Source organism: Cherax quadricarinatus, chromosome 23, assembly GCF_038502225.1.
Source record: "Cherax quadricarinatus isolate ZL_2023a chromosome 23, ASM3850222v1, whole genome shotgun sequence".
Taxonomy (NCBI): domain Eukaryota; kingdom Metazoa; phylum Arthropoda; class Malacostraca; order Decapoda; family Parastacidae; genus Cherax; species Cherax quadricarinatus.
The window spans coordinates 7,561,215-7,577,144 of record NC_091314.1 but is presented as its reverse complement, the minus strand read 5'-3'; the positions used below and the strand labels follow the sequence as shown (position 1 = coordinate 7,577,144).

General features: G+C 43.9%; 1 protein-coding gene across 10 annotated transcripts in view; it reads left to right on the top strand.

The window, feature by feature from the left end:
• coro (protein coronin) overlaps positions 1–15,930 on the top strand; it is a 114,948-nt gene that overhangs the window by 51,112 nt on the left and 47,906 nt on the right. The window lies entirely within an intron of this gene.

Below are 15,930 nucleotides of genomic sequence, written 5' to 3'. Positions count from 1 at the left end.
AGCTTGGTCTTCAAATGAAACATTAATCTCAAAGATTTTCATTTTGCCATAGTCTCATATAAGAACATAAGAAAGAAGGAACTCTGCAACAGGCATACTGGCTTATGCTTGCTGTTTTACAACTTTTCATTCCCATGTGTTGATTCCTACCAACCTACTACCTACTGAGTAACTGTATTTGCAAACCTCTTCAAGGGGGGCTCCTTGGCGTGGTGAAGAGGCTCTTGGTCTGAGGAATTAGCCCTGTCGGTCTTCTTCCTCAGACCGAACCTAATTACCCCCCATTCTCCCCTCCCCTATCCCATCCTCCCCATCCTCCCCTTTTTCCATTCCTCCTCCTCACCCCTCCCTTTTGCCCTTCCTCTTTTTGGCCTTTGGGATTTCTCCCACAGGCGCGCTAGTTCCTAGGTAGGGGAAAGGACACCGGGGTCCATCCCATTCCGTTGAGGTTCTTGGCGGTGGCGTAGTTTGCCGTGGAATCTGGATTGCCTGGGGATGTCCCGATCCCTCTCCGATATCCCGGAGTAGCTTTGGGTGTCTTTCGGGCGACGGGTGTATCTCTGGAAGCCACCTTTCGGATTCCGGGGGTGGTGGCCGAAGGAGGTATGCTTTGTGGCGGATATCCGGCCGCCCTCTCTTTTGTCACCGAGGTAGCTCGGCAGATGTGAGGTTGCTATCCCGGATTGCTGGTTTACTGGCATGAAGGGTAGGGTATGGCACGGGTTCCATGCTGCATCTGCGCTACTAGCGGTGTTGAGGTCCTCTTGGGCGCGGAGGGAGATTTCCGGCCCTTTCATTCCTCCTGGGAACTATTCCTCCCCGCTCCCCCCTTTTTTTATTCTTTTTTTTATTTTTATTTTTATTTTATTTTCTTCTTTCTTTTTTTTCTTAAAAATAAAAAGCAAAGGAGTAACCTAACCATGGCAGCCCTAGTCCATGAACCCACTACCCCCGGGCCCCTTCTTGATACTGCACCCCATTCTGACCCTGCCTTGTGTTTGGACCACTCTTCGGACACTCCTGATGCCCCTGTACCTCTTGCTGGTGCTGTTTCCTCACCCGCTTCAGGTACCGGGGCTTCGACTGACTCCTTCGATTTGTCTGAACTCCGCTCTCCTTTGACTATGCTTCCGGCTTCTCCCTCTACGGTACGGCAATTTTCGAATCGCCCGCCCATTTCACGCCGGACCAACTCCGGTCCTACTCCTAAACGCCAACGTCAATCTCCTGATGATGCTCCTTCGTTACCTTCCCATTCTACTCGGAAAAGACCGACACGTCAAGCACTCCCTCTCCACGCTCAGTTTCGGACCACACAATGGACTAAATTCTTTACTTTAAGACCGACTTCTTCTTCTGCCTACCTTTCTGACCATAGTACAGTGGACCCCCGGTTAACGATATTTTTTCACTCCATAAGTATGTTCAGGTGCCAGTACTGACCGAATTTATTCCCATAAGGAATATTGTGAAGTAGATTAGTCCATTTCAGACCCCCAAACATACACGTACAAACGCACTTACATAAATACACTTACATAATTGGTCGCATTCGGAGGTAATCGTTATGCGGGGGTCCACTGTATTGGCAAAGCGCTCCTGCGTCATGTTGGTAGAGATATTTCATTTCATGCTCTCAAGAGCGGTATGCGCATCGTCACTGTCCAGAATGCTACCCAAGCTCATGATCTTTCTCTCCTTTCGAATATCAATACTACTCCTATCACTATTGAAAAACATCTTTCTCTCAATTCTTGTAGTGGTACTGTCATTCTGCCCCATACCATAGTCCAACAGAATTTCCAGTCATGTGGCAATGACATTTTTGAACAGCTGGAACTCCAGGATCTCCCAGTCTCAAAGTAGACACTTACGTCCTTCCTGCCCGGGGGCGGAGACGTTACCCTTGCAATGTGGCTCGTTTAACTTTTGACAGCCGAGAACTCCCATCCTCTGTACATGTTGCGGGACATCGGTTACAAGTTCGAAAGGTGATACCTACACCGCAACAGTGTAGAAATTGCTGGCGTTTTGGTCACCCAGCGAAATATTGCAGATCTATGACCGAATGCCCAGTCTGTGGTGCCGATGACCATTCTAATACATCTTGCAGTCAACCTCCATCTTGCCTTAATTGTAATGAAGCTCACCCTTCGTACTCCCGCCGTTGCCAGGTCTACTTAAATGAACGTGAAATCCGTTGCCTCAAAGAGGCAGAAGGTCTCCCTTATGCTATGGCAGTTACTCATCTCCGCCTCCAAGGGAGACTACCCCGTGTTTCTTATTCTCGTGTTTCCAAACATCCCCCCACTTCTGGGGTACCATCTTCTGCAGCCTCCTCTGTTGTTACCCCTCCCATAGCCACTACGGCATCTAATCCTTTTGCTGTCCTTGGCTCTGACGTCCCGACTACAACTCAGTCTGTTCTCACATCTTCGCGTCCTTCCTCACAAGCCCCAGTATCGACAAGACCTCGTACGACACCTAATACCAATCGCCCCTCTACTTCTCAGAAGTCCAAAAAATCCACATTGCTCAAATCTTCTTTGCCCCTTCTTTCCCTTCTTCCACCTCCACACTTTACCTTTCCAGTCTCTGTACCTAGTTCTTTCCCTCTCTCTGGCTCTATTACAAGTGTGGAGATTCACCCTCCTCCTCGTACTATGCCTTCCACCCCCATCCCCTCCCAAGTTTCTCCCTCTTCTGCCACCTCCCAGGTGTCTGCCTCTTCTGTCCCCCCCCACACTTCATCTCCAGTCCCTTACACTCTTCCCTCCCCCTCTACTTTGGTACAGTCCATTACTGTCCCAATCTTTACTCACCCTCCTCCTTCTATCTCCAATATGGTCTCCCATACATCTTTGAATTCAGAAACACTTGAAGCCATTTCAGAATATATTGCAGAGACTAAACCTTCAATGGACACTGATTCACTTCCTGTTCCTTCTCTTCCCTCTCCTCCATCTTCACAACCCCATTCTTCGCAACGCTCCGTTCCTTCGCTACTTGAACGTCTTCCAATGCCACCACACGTTGACTTTTCTAACCCCTCTAGTCTGTAGGTGCCTTTACCTACAGATTCCTGATATTTTCTTCATCGCCAATCATGGCCTATTTACAGTGGAATATCCGTGGCCTCGGGTAATCGGGGTGAGCTTCAGATGTTGCTTTCCAGGTTTTCCCCTGTTGGTGCTTGCTTACAAGAACCAAAATTACACTCGGCTGTTTTCCAACCTATCTCAGGCTATAATTTATTGTATTCTTCGGATCCTTTCTCAGATGGGACCTTTAATGAAAGTGCCCTTCTTCTACGCAATGATATTCCGTACTGTCAACTATTTGTCCATACCTCACTGCATTACACTGCAGCCCGTATCCACTTGAATAAGTGGTTTACAATATGTTCTTTATATCTCTCTCCTTCTCGAGCATTTTCTATCCCAGACTTTGCCTTTCTTGTTTCATCCTTACCACCACCACTTCTGTTACTTGGTGATTTTAATGCCAACCATTTCCTCTGGGGGGACGGGGTCTCATTGTGACTCACGTGGCATTCAGTTGGAGGCTTTTCTCGCCTCTCACCCCCTCCATGTTTTAAATACGGGTACTCCCACCCATTTTGATCCTCGTACTCATACTCTCTCTTGCATTGATCTATCAGTCTGCTCCTCCTCCACTGCACTAGACTTCACCTGGTCTGTTCTACCAGACTTACATGACAGCGATCATTTTCCGATCATTCTTACTTCTCCTTCCTATTCACCACCTTTCCGTAGCCCTCGCTGGCAATTTGATTGGGCAAATTGGGATCTTTACTCACATCTCACTGCTTTTAGTGAGGTTCCTTCTTCATCCTCCATTGATGAGCTCCTACACATCTTCTCGACGTCAGTTTATACCGCAGCTTCTCATTCTATACCCCAAACCTCAGGCAGGCATTCTCAGAAGTGCGTGCCTTGGTGGTCTCCTGCTTGTGCTCGTGCAGTACGTTTGAAACGTGCTGCATGGGGCAGGTACCGGTACAATAGAACCGCTGAGAGACTTCTTGATTTTATGCAGAAGCATGCGATCGCTCGCCGTGTCATCCGTGAAGCTAAACGCACTTGTTGGCAAGACTATGTTTCCACCATCACCTCTGCTTCTCCTATGAGTGCAGTCTGGAAAAAAGTGAGGAAATTGAGTGGTAAATACTCTCCTGACCCGGCTCCTGTTCTGCGGGTCGCTGGTGTTGATGTAGCAAACCCTCTTGACGTTGCCATTGAACTTGGCACACATCTGGTCCGTATTTCCCGAGGGCTCCATCTATGCCCCTCGTTTCTTTCCTCAAAGTCTGCCAGAGAGTTAGTACCCTTGGACTTTTCTTCTCTCAGAGAAGAACTGGAGGCAACGCTCTCAGCTTGCCGATCATCGGCAGCTGGGCCTGACGACATTCATATTCGTATGTTACAACATTTACATCGGTCAGCCATTGTAGTCCTCTTACACCTCTTCAATCTTATTTGGGCACAAGGAGTTCTTCCCCAGCTGTGGAAATCTGCCATTGTTCTCCCTTTCCGCAAACCGGGTACTACAGGACATGATGCCTCCCACTATCGCCCCATCGCTCTTACTAGTGCAGTTTGCAAAGTGATGGAACGTTTCGTAAATCGACGTTTAATGTGGTATTTAGAGACACACAACAGTCTCTCCGCTAGTCAATATGGCTTTCGTAAGGGTCGTTCTACCATAGACCCCTTACTACGCTTGGATACGTATGTTCGTAATGCCTTTGCGAATAATCACTCAGTTATTGCCATATTTTTTGACCTTGAGAAGGCATATGACACAACTTGGAGGTATAATATTTTGGCCCAGGCCCATTCCTTAGGCCTCCGAGGCAATCTACCATCCTTCCTTAAGAACTTTTTAACTGACAGACATTTCCGTGTTCGAGTCAATAATGTTCTTTCCCCAGACTTCGTCCAAGCTGAAGGTGTCCCTCAGGGATGTGTTCTAAGCACAACACTTTTTCTCCTTGCTATAAATGATTTGGCCTCTGTTCTTCCACCCAATATTTGGTCATCACTCTATGTTGATGACTTCGCTATTGCTTGTGCAGGCGCTGACTGTCATCTTATTGCAGTTTCTCTCCAGCATGCGGTCGACCGTGTTTCCACTTGGGCCACCACTCATGGGTTTAAATTTTCAAGTACCAAAACTCACCAAATTACTTTCACTAGACGCTCTGTTATCTCCGATCATCCTTTGTATCTCTATGGCTCCTGTATCCCCGAACGTGATACAGTCAGGTTTCTAGGCCTTCTCTTTGACCGTCGGTTATCCTGGAAACCTCACATAACCTCTCTGAAGGCAACTTGTCACAGCCGGCTAAACCTTCTTAAAACCCTTGCTCATCTTTCCTGGGGAGCTGATCGTCGAACTCTGCTTCGCCTACATTCAGCCCTCGTTTTATTGAAACTCGATTATGGTGACCAGATTTATTCCGCGGCCTCTCCTGCTACTCTCTCTAGCCTTAACTCTATCCATCACCAAGGATTACGTTTGTGCCTTGGTGCTTTTCGCTCTTCCCCTGTTGAGAGCCTCTATACAGAAGCGAATGTTCCATGCTTGTCTGATCGCCATGATGCCCATTGCCTTCACTACTATGTACGCTCTCACGATCTACACAATCCTTCCATTTATAGAATGGTCACCGATATTAGTAGACATTCTTTATTCGTTCGCCGCCCCTGTTTGCTCCGTCCCTTTTCTCTTCGCCTACATTCACTCTTGTCTTCCCTTCAGTTACCACCTTTATATGTTCATGTAGCATCTCACTTTTCCCTACCCCTCTGGGAAGTTCCAGCTGTTCGGGTCTGTTCTTTCTCACTCCCTTGCTCGAAAGCTCAACTGCCTACGGTGGCTTCCCGCTCTCTTTTTCTTGATCACTTCCACTCCCATTCTCATGCCACCGCTGTGTACACAGATGGCTCTAAGTCTTCAGACGGCGTCGGATTTGCAGCAGTGTTTCCGGACAGCGTCGTGCAGGGACATTTACTATCTTCAGCTAGCATTTTTACTGCTGAACTGTATGCCATTCTTGCAGCACTTATTCGTATCGCATCTATGCCTGTGTCATCATTTGTAGTAGTCTCAGACTCCCTTAGTGCTCTACAGGCTATACGAAAATTTGATACATCTCATCCCCTAGTTCTCCGTATCCAACTTTGGCTACGCCGTATGTCTACCAAACATAAAGATATTGTTTTTTGTTGGGTCCCTGGTCATGTCGACGTACAGGGCAATGAACAGGCAGACACTGCTGCGCGGTCAGCAGTACATGACCTACCAATTTCCTATCGAGGTGTTCCATTTCTGGACTATTTTGCTGCAATAGCTACCCACCTTCGCACCCGTTGGCAACAACGTTGGTCAACTCTGCTCGGTAACAAACTTCATTCTATTAAACCGAGCATAGGTTACTGGCCGTCTTCTTGTCATCAGTGCCGAGGTTGGGAGACCACTCTCTCCCGCCTTCGCATTGGTCACACTCGTCTTACTCATGGGTATCTCATGGAGAGGCACCCTGTTCCTCTCTGTGAGCAGTGTCAAGTTCCAGTATGGATTAGCCACATTCTGTTAGACTGCCCTCTCTATCAACGAGCACGCAGAATTTACCTCCAACGTCGTCTTCGTTCTACTACTCTCTCTTTACCTTCCCTTCTTGCTGATGGACCCTCCTTTAATCCTGACTCTCTCATTGACTTCTTGACAACGACTGATTTACTCCACAAACTCTGATGATACTTTTCGCACTCCCCTCAGCCCTTTCTAGTTCAGTCTCTTGCTGCCCTTTACCCTTTCACCATTCACTGTCCTGCTGTTATCTGTAACCTATTACTCATCCATCTCCCTTTTGCCACCTGATGCCCTCGCTTCCTTCCTGCCCTGCAGCGCTGTATAGTCCTTGTGGCTTAGCGCTTCTTTTTGATTATAATAATAATAATAATGTATTTGCAAATTGCTTAATATTGTGTTTTGGGTCTGTTGCTACAACTAAATATTACTGCAATTTTCTACCCATTTAAGATACAATGTTACTATGTTAAACAAGTTCCACCCCTTCATGGGGTTGCCTTGATATTGTTGGTAAAGGGCTCTTGATCTAAGGAATTGAAGCTACTCTTGTATCAAACCTGATTTATCACCACCCTCTTTCATCCCCCAGGCTCTGTATAACTCCTATAGGTCCAGTGCTTCCCCATGAGAATAATAATAATCATAATAGTAGGTTGGTAGACAGCAACCACCCAGGGAGGTACTACCGTCCTGCTAAGTGAGTGTAAAACGAAAGCCTGTAATTGTTTTTCATGATGGTAGGATTGCTGGTGTCTTTCGTCTCTCATAAATATGCAAGATTACAAGTACGTCTTGCTACTTCTATGTACACTTAGGTCACACTACACACACACGTACACATTTATTTATACACACTCATCTGAGTTTTCTTTGATTTTATCTTAATAGTTCTTGTTCTTATTACTTTTCCTTTTATATCTATGGGGAAGTGGAATAAGAATCTTTCCTCCGTAAGCCATGCGTGTTGTAAAAGTCTACTAAAATGCCGGGAACAATGGGCTAGTAACCCCTTTTCCTGTAATAATTACTAAAAAAAATAAGAAGAAAATTGTCAAGGTGGGATGTCTGAATGTGCGTGGATGTTGTGCGAATGATAAGAGAGAGATGATTGTGGATGCTATGTATGAGAAGAAACTGGATGTCCTGGCTTTAAGTGAAACAAAGCTGAAGGGGGTGGGAGAGTTTCAGTGGAGAGGAATAAATGGGATTAGGTCAGGGGTTTCAAATAGAGTTAGAGCTAAAGGAGTAGCAATAATGTTGAAGGATAAGCTATGGCAGGAAAAGAGGGACTATAAATGTATTAAATCAAGGATTATGTGGAGTAAAATAAAGGTTGGATGTGAGAAGTGGATAATAGTAAGCTTATATGCACCTGGAGAAGAGAGAAGTGTAGAGGAGAGAGAGAGAGAGAGAGATTTTGGGAAATGTTGAGTGAATGCATGGGGAGTTTTGAACCAAGTGTGAGAGTACTTGTGGTTGGGGATTTCAATGCTAAAGTGGGTAAAAATGTTGTGGAGGGAGTAGTAGGTAAATTTGGGGTACCAGGGGTAAATGAAAATGGGGAGCCTTTAATTGAGCTATGTGTAGAAAGGTTTGGTAATAAGTAATACATATTTTATGAAAAAGAGGATAAATAAATATACAAGGTATGATATAGCACGTAATGAAAGTAGTTTGTTAGATTATGTATTGGTGGATAAAAGGTTGATGGGTAGGCTCCAGGATGTACATGTTTATAGAGGGACAACTGATATATTGGATCATTATTTAGTTGTAGCTGCAGTTAGAGTAAGAGGTAGATGGGAAAAGAGGAAAATGGCAACAAGAAGTAAGAGGGAGGTGAAAGTGTATAAAACTAAGGGAGGAGGAAGTTTGGGTGAGATATAAGCAACTATTGTCAGAAAGGTGGGCTGGTGCAAGTATGTGTAGTGGGGGGGGGGGGGGGGTTGAAGAGGGTTGGAATAGTTTTAAAAATGCAGTATTAGAATGTGGGGCAGAAGTTTGTGGTTATTGGAGGGTGGGTGCAGGAGGAAAGAGGAGTGATTGGTGGAATGATGAAGTAAAGGGTGTGATAAAAGAGAAAAAGGTAGCTTATGAGAGGTTTTTACAAAGCAGAAGTGTTAAAAGAAGAGTAGAGTATATGGAGAGAAAAAGAAATGTGAAGAAAGTGGTGAGAGAGTGCAAAACGAGAGTAGATGATAGTGGGAGAGGCACTGTCAATAAATTTTTATGAAAATAAGAAAAAATTATGGAGTGAGTTAAACAAGTTAAGAAAGCCTAGGGAACAAATGGATTTGTCAGTTAAAAACAGAGTAGGGGAGTTAGTAGATGGGGAGATGGAGGTATTGGGTAGATGGCGAGAATATTTTGAGGAACTTTTAAATGTCGACGAAGAAAGGGATTCTGTAATTTCATGCACTGGCCAGGGAGGTATACCATCTTTTAGGAGTGAAGAAGAGCAGAATGTGAGTGTGGGGAGGTACGTGAGGCATTACGTAGAATGAAAGGGGGTAAAGCAGCTGGAACTGATGGGATCATGACAGAAATGTTAAAAGCAGGGGGGGTTATAGTGTTGGAGTGGTTGGTACTTTTGTTTAATAAATGTATGAAAGAGGGGAAGGTACCTAGGGATTGGCAGAGAGCATGTATAGTCCCTTTATATAAAGGGAAAGGGGACAAAAGAGATTGTAAAAATTATAGAGGAATAAGTTTACTGAGTATACCAGGAAAAGTGTACGGTAGGGTTATAATTGAAAGAATTAGAGGAAAGACAGAATGTTGGATTGCGGATGAGCAAGGAGGTTTCAGAGTGGGTAGGGGATGTGTAGATTAAGTGTTTACATTGAAGCATATATGTGAACAGTATTTAGATAAAGGTAGGGAAGTTTTTATTGCATTTATGGATTTAGAAAAGGCATATGATAGTGGATAGAGGAGCAATGTGGCAGATGTTGCAAGTATATGGAATAGGTGGTAAGTTACTAAATGCTGTAAAGAGTTTTTATGAGGATAGTGAGGCTCAGGTTAGGGTATGTAGAAGAGAGGGAGACTACTTCCCGGTAAAAGTAGGTCTTAGACAGGGATGTGTAATGTCACCATGGTTGTTTAATATATTTATAGATGGGGTTGTAAAAGAAGTAAATGCTAGGGTGTTCGGGAGAGGGGTGGGATTAAATTATGGGGAATCAAATTCAAAATGGGAATTGACACAGTTACTTTTTGCTGATGATACTGTGCTTATGGGAGATTCTAAAGTAAAATTGCAAAGGTTAGTGGATGAGTTTGGGAATGTGTGTAAAGGTAGAAAGTTGAAAGTGAACATAGAAAAGAGTAAGGTGATGAGGGTATCAAATGATTTAGATAAAGAAAAATTGGATATCAAAATGGGGAGGAGTATGGAAGAAGTGAATGTTTTCAGATACAGTGGACCCCCGCATACCGTTGGCATCACATAACGATTAATCCGCATACCGCTTGCTTTAATCGCAAAAATTTTGCCTCGCATACCGCTTAAAAACCCGCTCACCGATTTTCGTCCGAGACGCGTCCAATGTGCGCCCTCAGCCAGCCTCACATGTGCCGCCAGTGGCATTGTTTACCAGCCAGCCTCCGCGGTAACATCCAAGCATACAGTCGGAATATTTCGTATTATTACAGTGTTTTCGGTGCTTTTTCTGGAAAATAAGTGACCATGGGCCCCAAGAAAGCTTCTAGTGCCAACCCTACAGCAATAAGGGTGAGAATTACAATAGAGATGAAGAAAAAGATCATTGATAAGTACGAAAGTGGAGTGCGTGTCTCCGAGCTGGCCAGGTTGTATAATAAACCCCAATCAACCATCGCTACTATTGGTGGTACAGCTGCTGCTGCTGCTGCACTGTCAGCTGCTGCTGCTGCTGCACTGTCAGCTGCTGCTGCTGCTGTAGCATCGTCTGCTGCTGCTGCTGCTGCTGTAGCATCGTCTGCTGCTGCTGCTGCTGCTGTAGCATCGTCTGCTGCTGCTGTAACATCGTCTGTTGCTGCTGTAGCATCGTCTGCTGCTGCTGCTGCTGTAGCATCGTCTGCTGCTGCTGTAACATCTTCTGTTGCTGCTGTAGCATCGTCTGCTGCTGCTGTAGCATCGTCTGCTGCTGCTGCTGCTGTAGCATCGTCTGCTGCTGCTGTAACATCGTCTGTTGCTGCTGTAGCATCGTCTGTTGCTGCTGTAGCATCGTCTGCTGCTGCTGTAGCATCGTCTACTGCTGCTGCTGCTGTAGCATCGTCTGCTGCTGCTGCTGCTGCTGTAGCATCGTCTGCTGCTGCTGTAACATCGTCAGTTGCTGCTGTAGCATCGTCAGTTGCTGCTGTAGCATCGTCTGTTGCTGCTGTAGCATCGTCTGCTGCTGCTGTAGCATCGTCTGCTGCTGCTGCTGCTGTAGCATCGTCTGCTGCTGCTGTAACATCGTCAGTTGCTGCTGTAGCATCATCTGCTGCTGCTGTAACATCTTCTGTTGCTGCTGTAGCATCGTCTGCTGCTGCTGTAGCATCGTCTGCTGCTGCTGCTGCTGTAGCATCGTCTGTTGCTGCTGTACCACCGTCAGCTGCTGCTGCTGCTGTAGCACCGTTGTTGGTGTGGCTTATTGAGAATACCAAGAAACAATTAACCCCAGAGGATTTGCCGCCCAGGATAACCCAAAAAAGTCAGTGTCATCGAAGACTGTCTAACTTATTTCCATTGGGGTCCTTAACCCTTTGAGGGTCGACAGGCCCTCTCCGAAACTCGTTCTCAGGGTCGGCCAAATTTAAAAAAAAAAAAAATTATTTTCTCTTATGAAAAGATAGAGAATCTTTTCCCGATCATAACGACACCAAAAGTTTGAAATTTGATAGAAAACTTACGGAATTATGCTCTCACAAAGTTAGCGGTCTCGGCGATGTTTACGGATCGGCGATTTTGCCCACTTTGAGCCCCATTTTCGGCCAATTTCACTGTACTAGTCGACAAAAAACATGAATATTTCGCTAGAACTCCATTTTTTCTATCGAATGGGTGCAAGAAACCACCCATTTATAAATTCAACTATCCAGTACAGTGGTCAGAATTTAGCAATTTTGCCAATTTCACACAAATTTCAAAAGATGCCAATTTCCGAATAGGGTCCAGAATAAACAAGAAAGACATTCCTGGCACTAAAATGACATTTCCTCTAGTCATTAGTCACGTCTCAAGGCCCCTCTTATATTCTTTTGCTTTCCACTTTGAATTTTTATTCTCACAAAAAATATAAGATTTACTGTTATGCAGACTACTGCATTAGTGTAAAAAATGGTATAAATATTATTGGTGCACTTGTGAAAGAATATTAGACTCACCAGTTGACGTGTATTGCACGCTTGGCACGATTTGTTTACTTTTGAAGTTTGGTAAAAATCGAACATTTCTGCTACTTTGAGCTCAATTTCAAGGCACCTTTCATTGTAAAACCAGTCAAAATCATCTCAATTTCAGTAATATGTCTTCCATTCTATAAAATGAGACCAAGAAAACTAGAATACAACAATAAATACTATACGAAAATACACTGCAAAGTCGCTGATTTATTAAAAAAAAATGGAAAAAGTTTTTTTTTTCTCATTATGCACCGTGTGCTGCAGGATTTTTTTTAGACTGTGCACACTGACCACATAGACCCATTCTTTCATATGAAGGCCTACCAGCTTTCTCCCACTAGATTTGAGGTCGCTAGAATTTATGAGTACTAGTACGTCAAAAACCCCTACGCGTAAGACGTACTAGTATGACGAAAACCCTCAAAGGGTTAATCTTGTCTCCCAGGATGCAACCCACACAAGTCGACTAACACCCAGGTGAACAGGGAAAAATGCCTGGAACTAGTGCTCATATTGGTGAATTTAAAGCCAGCAAAGGTTGGTTTGAGAGATTTAAGAATCGTAGTGGCATACACAGTGTGATAAGGCCTGTTCTGGAAGAAAATGCCAAACAGGACCTACAGTACTCAGGAGGAAAAGGCACTCCCAGGACACAGTGTCTCATCAGTCATTGCTGCATCTTCAATAAAGGTAAGTGTCATTTATTCTTCATTTAGTAGACTAGTACATGCACAATATATACTGTGCATGTACTACTCTACTATTGTGCATGTATCCTTCTCTTTGTGTGTAGGAAAATGTATATTTCATGTGGTAAAATTTTTTTTTTCATACTTTTGAGTGTCTTGCACGGATTAATTTGATTTCCATTATTTCTTATGGGGAAAATTCATTCGCATACCGATTATTTCGCATAACAATGAGCCCTCTTGCACGGATTAAAATCGTTATGCAGGGGTCCACTGTACTTGGGAGTTGACGTGTCAGCGGATGGATTTATGAAGGATGAGGTTAATCATAGAATTGATGAGGGAAAAAAGGTGAGTGGTGCGTTGAGGTATATGTGGAGTCAAAAAACGTTATCTGTGGAGGCAAAGAAGGGAATGTATGAAAGTATAGTAGTACCAGCACTCTTATATGGATGTGAAGCGTGGGTGGTAAATGCAGCAGCGAGGAGACGGTTGGAGGCAGTGGAGATGTCCGGTCTAAGGGCAATGTGTGGTGTAAATATGCAGAAAATTCGGAGTGTGGAAATTAGGAAAAGGTGTGGAGTTAATAAAAGTATTAGTCAGAGGGCAGAAGAGGGGTTGTTGAGGTGGTTTGGTCGTTTAGAGAGAATGGATCAAAGTAGAATGACATGGAAAGCATATAAATCTATAGGGGAAGGAAGGCGGGGTAGGGGTCGTCCTTGAAAGGGTTGGAGAGAGGGGGTAAAGGAGGTTTTGTGGGCGAGGGGCTTTGACTTCCAGCAAGCGTGCATGAGCATGTTAGATAGGAGTGAATGGAGACGAATGGTACTTGGGACCTGACGATCTGTTGGAGTGTAAGCAGGGTAATATTTAGTGAATACAGGAAAAAGTAAGGTTATGAGGATAACAAAAATATTAGGTGATGAAAGATTGGATATCAGATTGGAGGGAGAGAGTATGGAGGAAGTGAATGTATTCAGATATTTGGGAGTGGACGTGTCAGCAGATGGGTCTATGAAGGATGAGGTGAATCATAGAATTGATGAGGGGAAAAGGGTGAGTGGTGCACTTAGGAGTCTGTGGAGACAAAGAACTTTGTCCTTGGAGGCAAAGAGGGGAATGTATGAGAGTATAGTTTTACCAACACTCTTATATGGGTGTGAAGCATGGGTGATGAATGTTGCAGCGAGGAGAAGGCTGGAGGCAGTGGAGATGTCATGTCTGAGGGCAATGTGTGGTGTGAATATAATGCAGAGAATTCGTAGTTTGGAAGTTAGGAGGAGGTGCGGGATTACCAAAACTGTTGTCCAGAGGGCTGAGGAAGGGTTGTTGAGGTGGTTCAGACATGTAGAGAGAATGGAGTGAAACAGAATGACTTCAAGAGTGTATCAGTCTGTAGCGGAAGGAAGGCAGGGTAGGGGTCGGCCTAGGAAAGGTTGGAGGGAGGGGGTAAAGGAGGTTTTGTGTGCGAGGGGCTTGGACTTCCAGCAGGCGTGCGTGAGTGTGTTTGATAGGAGTGAATGGAGACGAATGGTTTTTAATACTTGATGTGCTGTTGGAGTGTGAGCAAAGTAACATTTATGAAGGGGTTCAGGGAAACCGGCAGGCCGGACTTAAGTCCTGGAGATGGGAAGTACAGTGCCTGCACTCTGAAGGAGGGGTGTTAATGTTGCAGTTTAAAAACTGTAGTGTAAAGCACCCTTCTGGCAAGACAGTGATGGAGTGAATGATGGTGAAAGTTTTTCTATTTTGGGCCACCCTGCCTTGGTGGGAATCGGCTAGTGTGTTAATAAAAAAAATATAATAGGATATTTTAAGTTAACCTAAAATTCTATAATGCACAATTTTAACCTTTTCACTAGCTCCCTCCTAGATGTATGTAATTGATGCTAGTGTTGCTCATGTAGATCTATGCTTTAACCCTTTGACTGTCGCAACCCCCAATCCTGAGGTGTCTCCTGGTGTCGCAAAATTTAAAAAAAAAAAAATTATTTTTCTTATGAAATGATAGAGAATCTTTTTCCGATTGTAATGACACCAAAAAAACGAAATTTGATGTAAAACTGACGGAATTATGCTCTCGCGAAGTTAGCGACCTCGGCGCTGTTTACTAATCGGCAATTTCGCCCACTTTGAGCCCTATTTTCGGCTAATTCCATTGTTCCAGTCGCCCAAACTCGACTATTTCTTTAGAACTCCATTTTTTCTATCGATTGAGTACAAGAAACTGCCCATTTACCGATTTCAACTACCTAATAATGTGGTCAGAAATTTGCAATTTGGCCAATTTCACGAAAACTAAAAAATATGACAATTTCAAAATAAGGTCCAGAATGAGCAATGCAGACATTCCTGGCTCTAAAATAACATTTTCTTTGTTCATCAGTCATGTCTCCAGGCCCCTCTGATATTACTCTTGCTTTCTATTTTGAATATTTATTCAAACAAAAAATAGAAGACTTACTATTATGCAGACTACTGCAATACTGTAATAATTGTATAAATAACATCAACCCATTCATGACTGCATATTAGAATGGCTAGTTGGACATTTATTGGACAATGGCATCATTTGTTTACTTTTGAACATTAGCAAAAATCAAACATTTCCCCTACTTTGAGCTCCATTTCTAGGTTCTTTTTATAGTAAAATCAATCAAAATCACCTCTATTTCTATAATATGTTTTCCATTCTATCAAATGAGACCAAGAAAACGAGAATACAACCATAAATACTATAGGAAAATAGACCACAAAGTCGGCATTTTAATTAAAAAAACGGTCTGAGTTTTTTTTTCTCACTATGCACTGTGTGCTCCACGATTTTTTTTATATGGTGCACACTGACCACACAGACCCATTCTCTCACATGTGGGCCTACCAGCTTTCTCCTGCTTGATTTGAAGCCGCTAGAATTTATGAGTATATATACGTCAAACATGGTACCTCATAAGACATATATATACGGCCGCGACAGTCAAAGGGTTAAGCACAGTACCCTCAAATATGCTGCGAATTGTTAATTTTGGCCTAGACATGAGAAAATGGGTTTATGTGATTGGTGTGCACAGTATAAAAAATTCTGCCCCATACAGTGCATGATGGGACATTGTTTTTTATTTAAAATAGAGAATTTGAGGTGTTTTTCTATTAGTTTTTGTGTTTTGTTGACTGTTTCTTGGTATCTGTTGGTAGAATGGAAGACATACAGTGGTACCTTGACTTATGAGTGCCCTAACTTTCTGAGTTATGA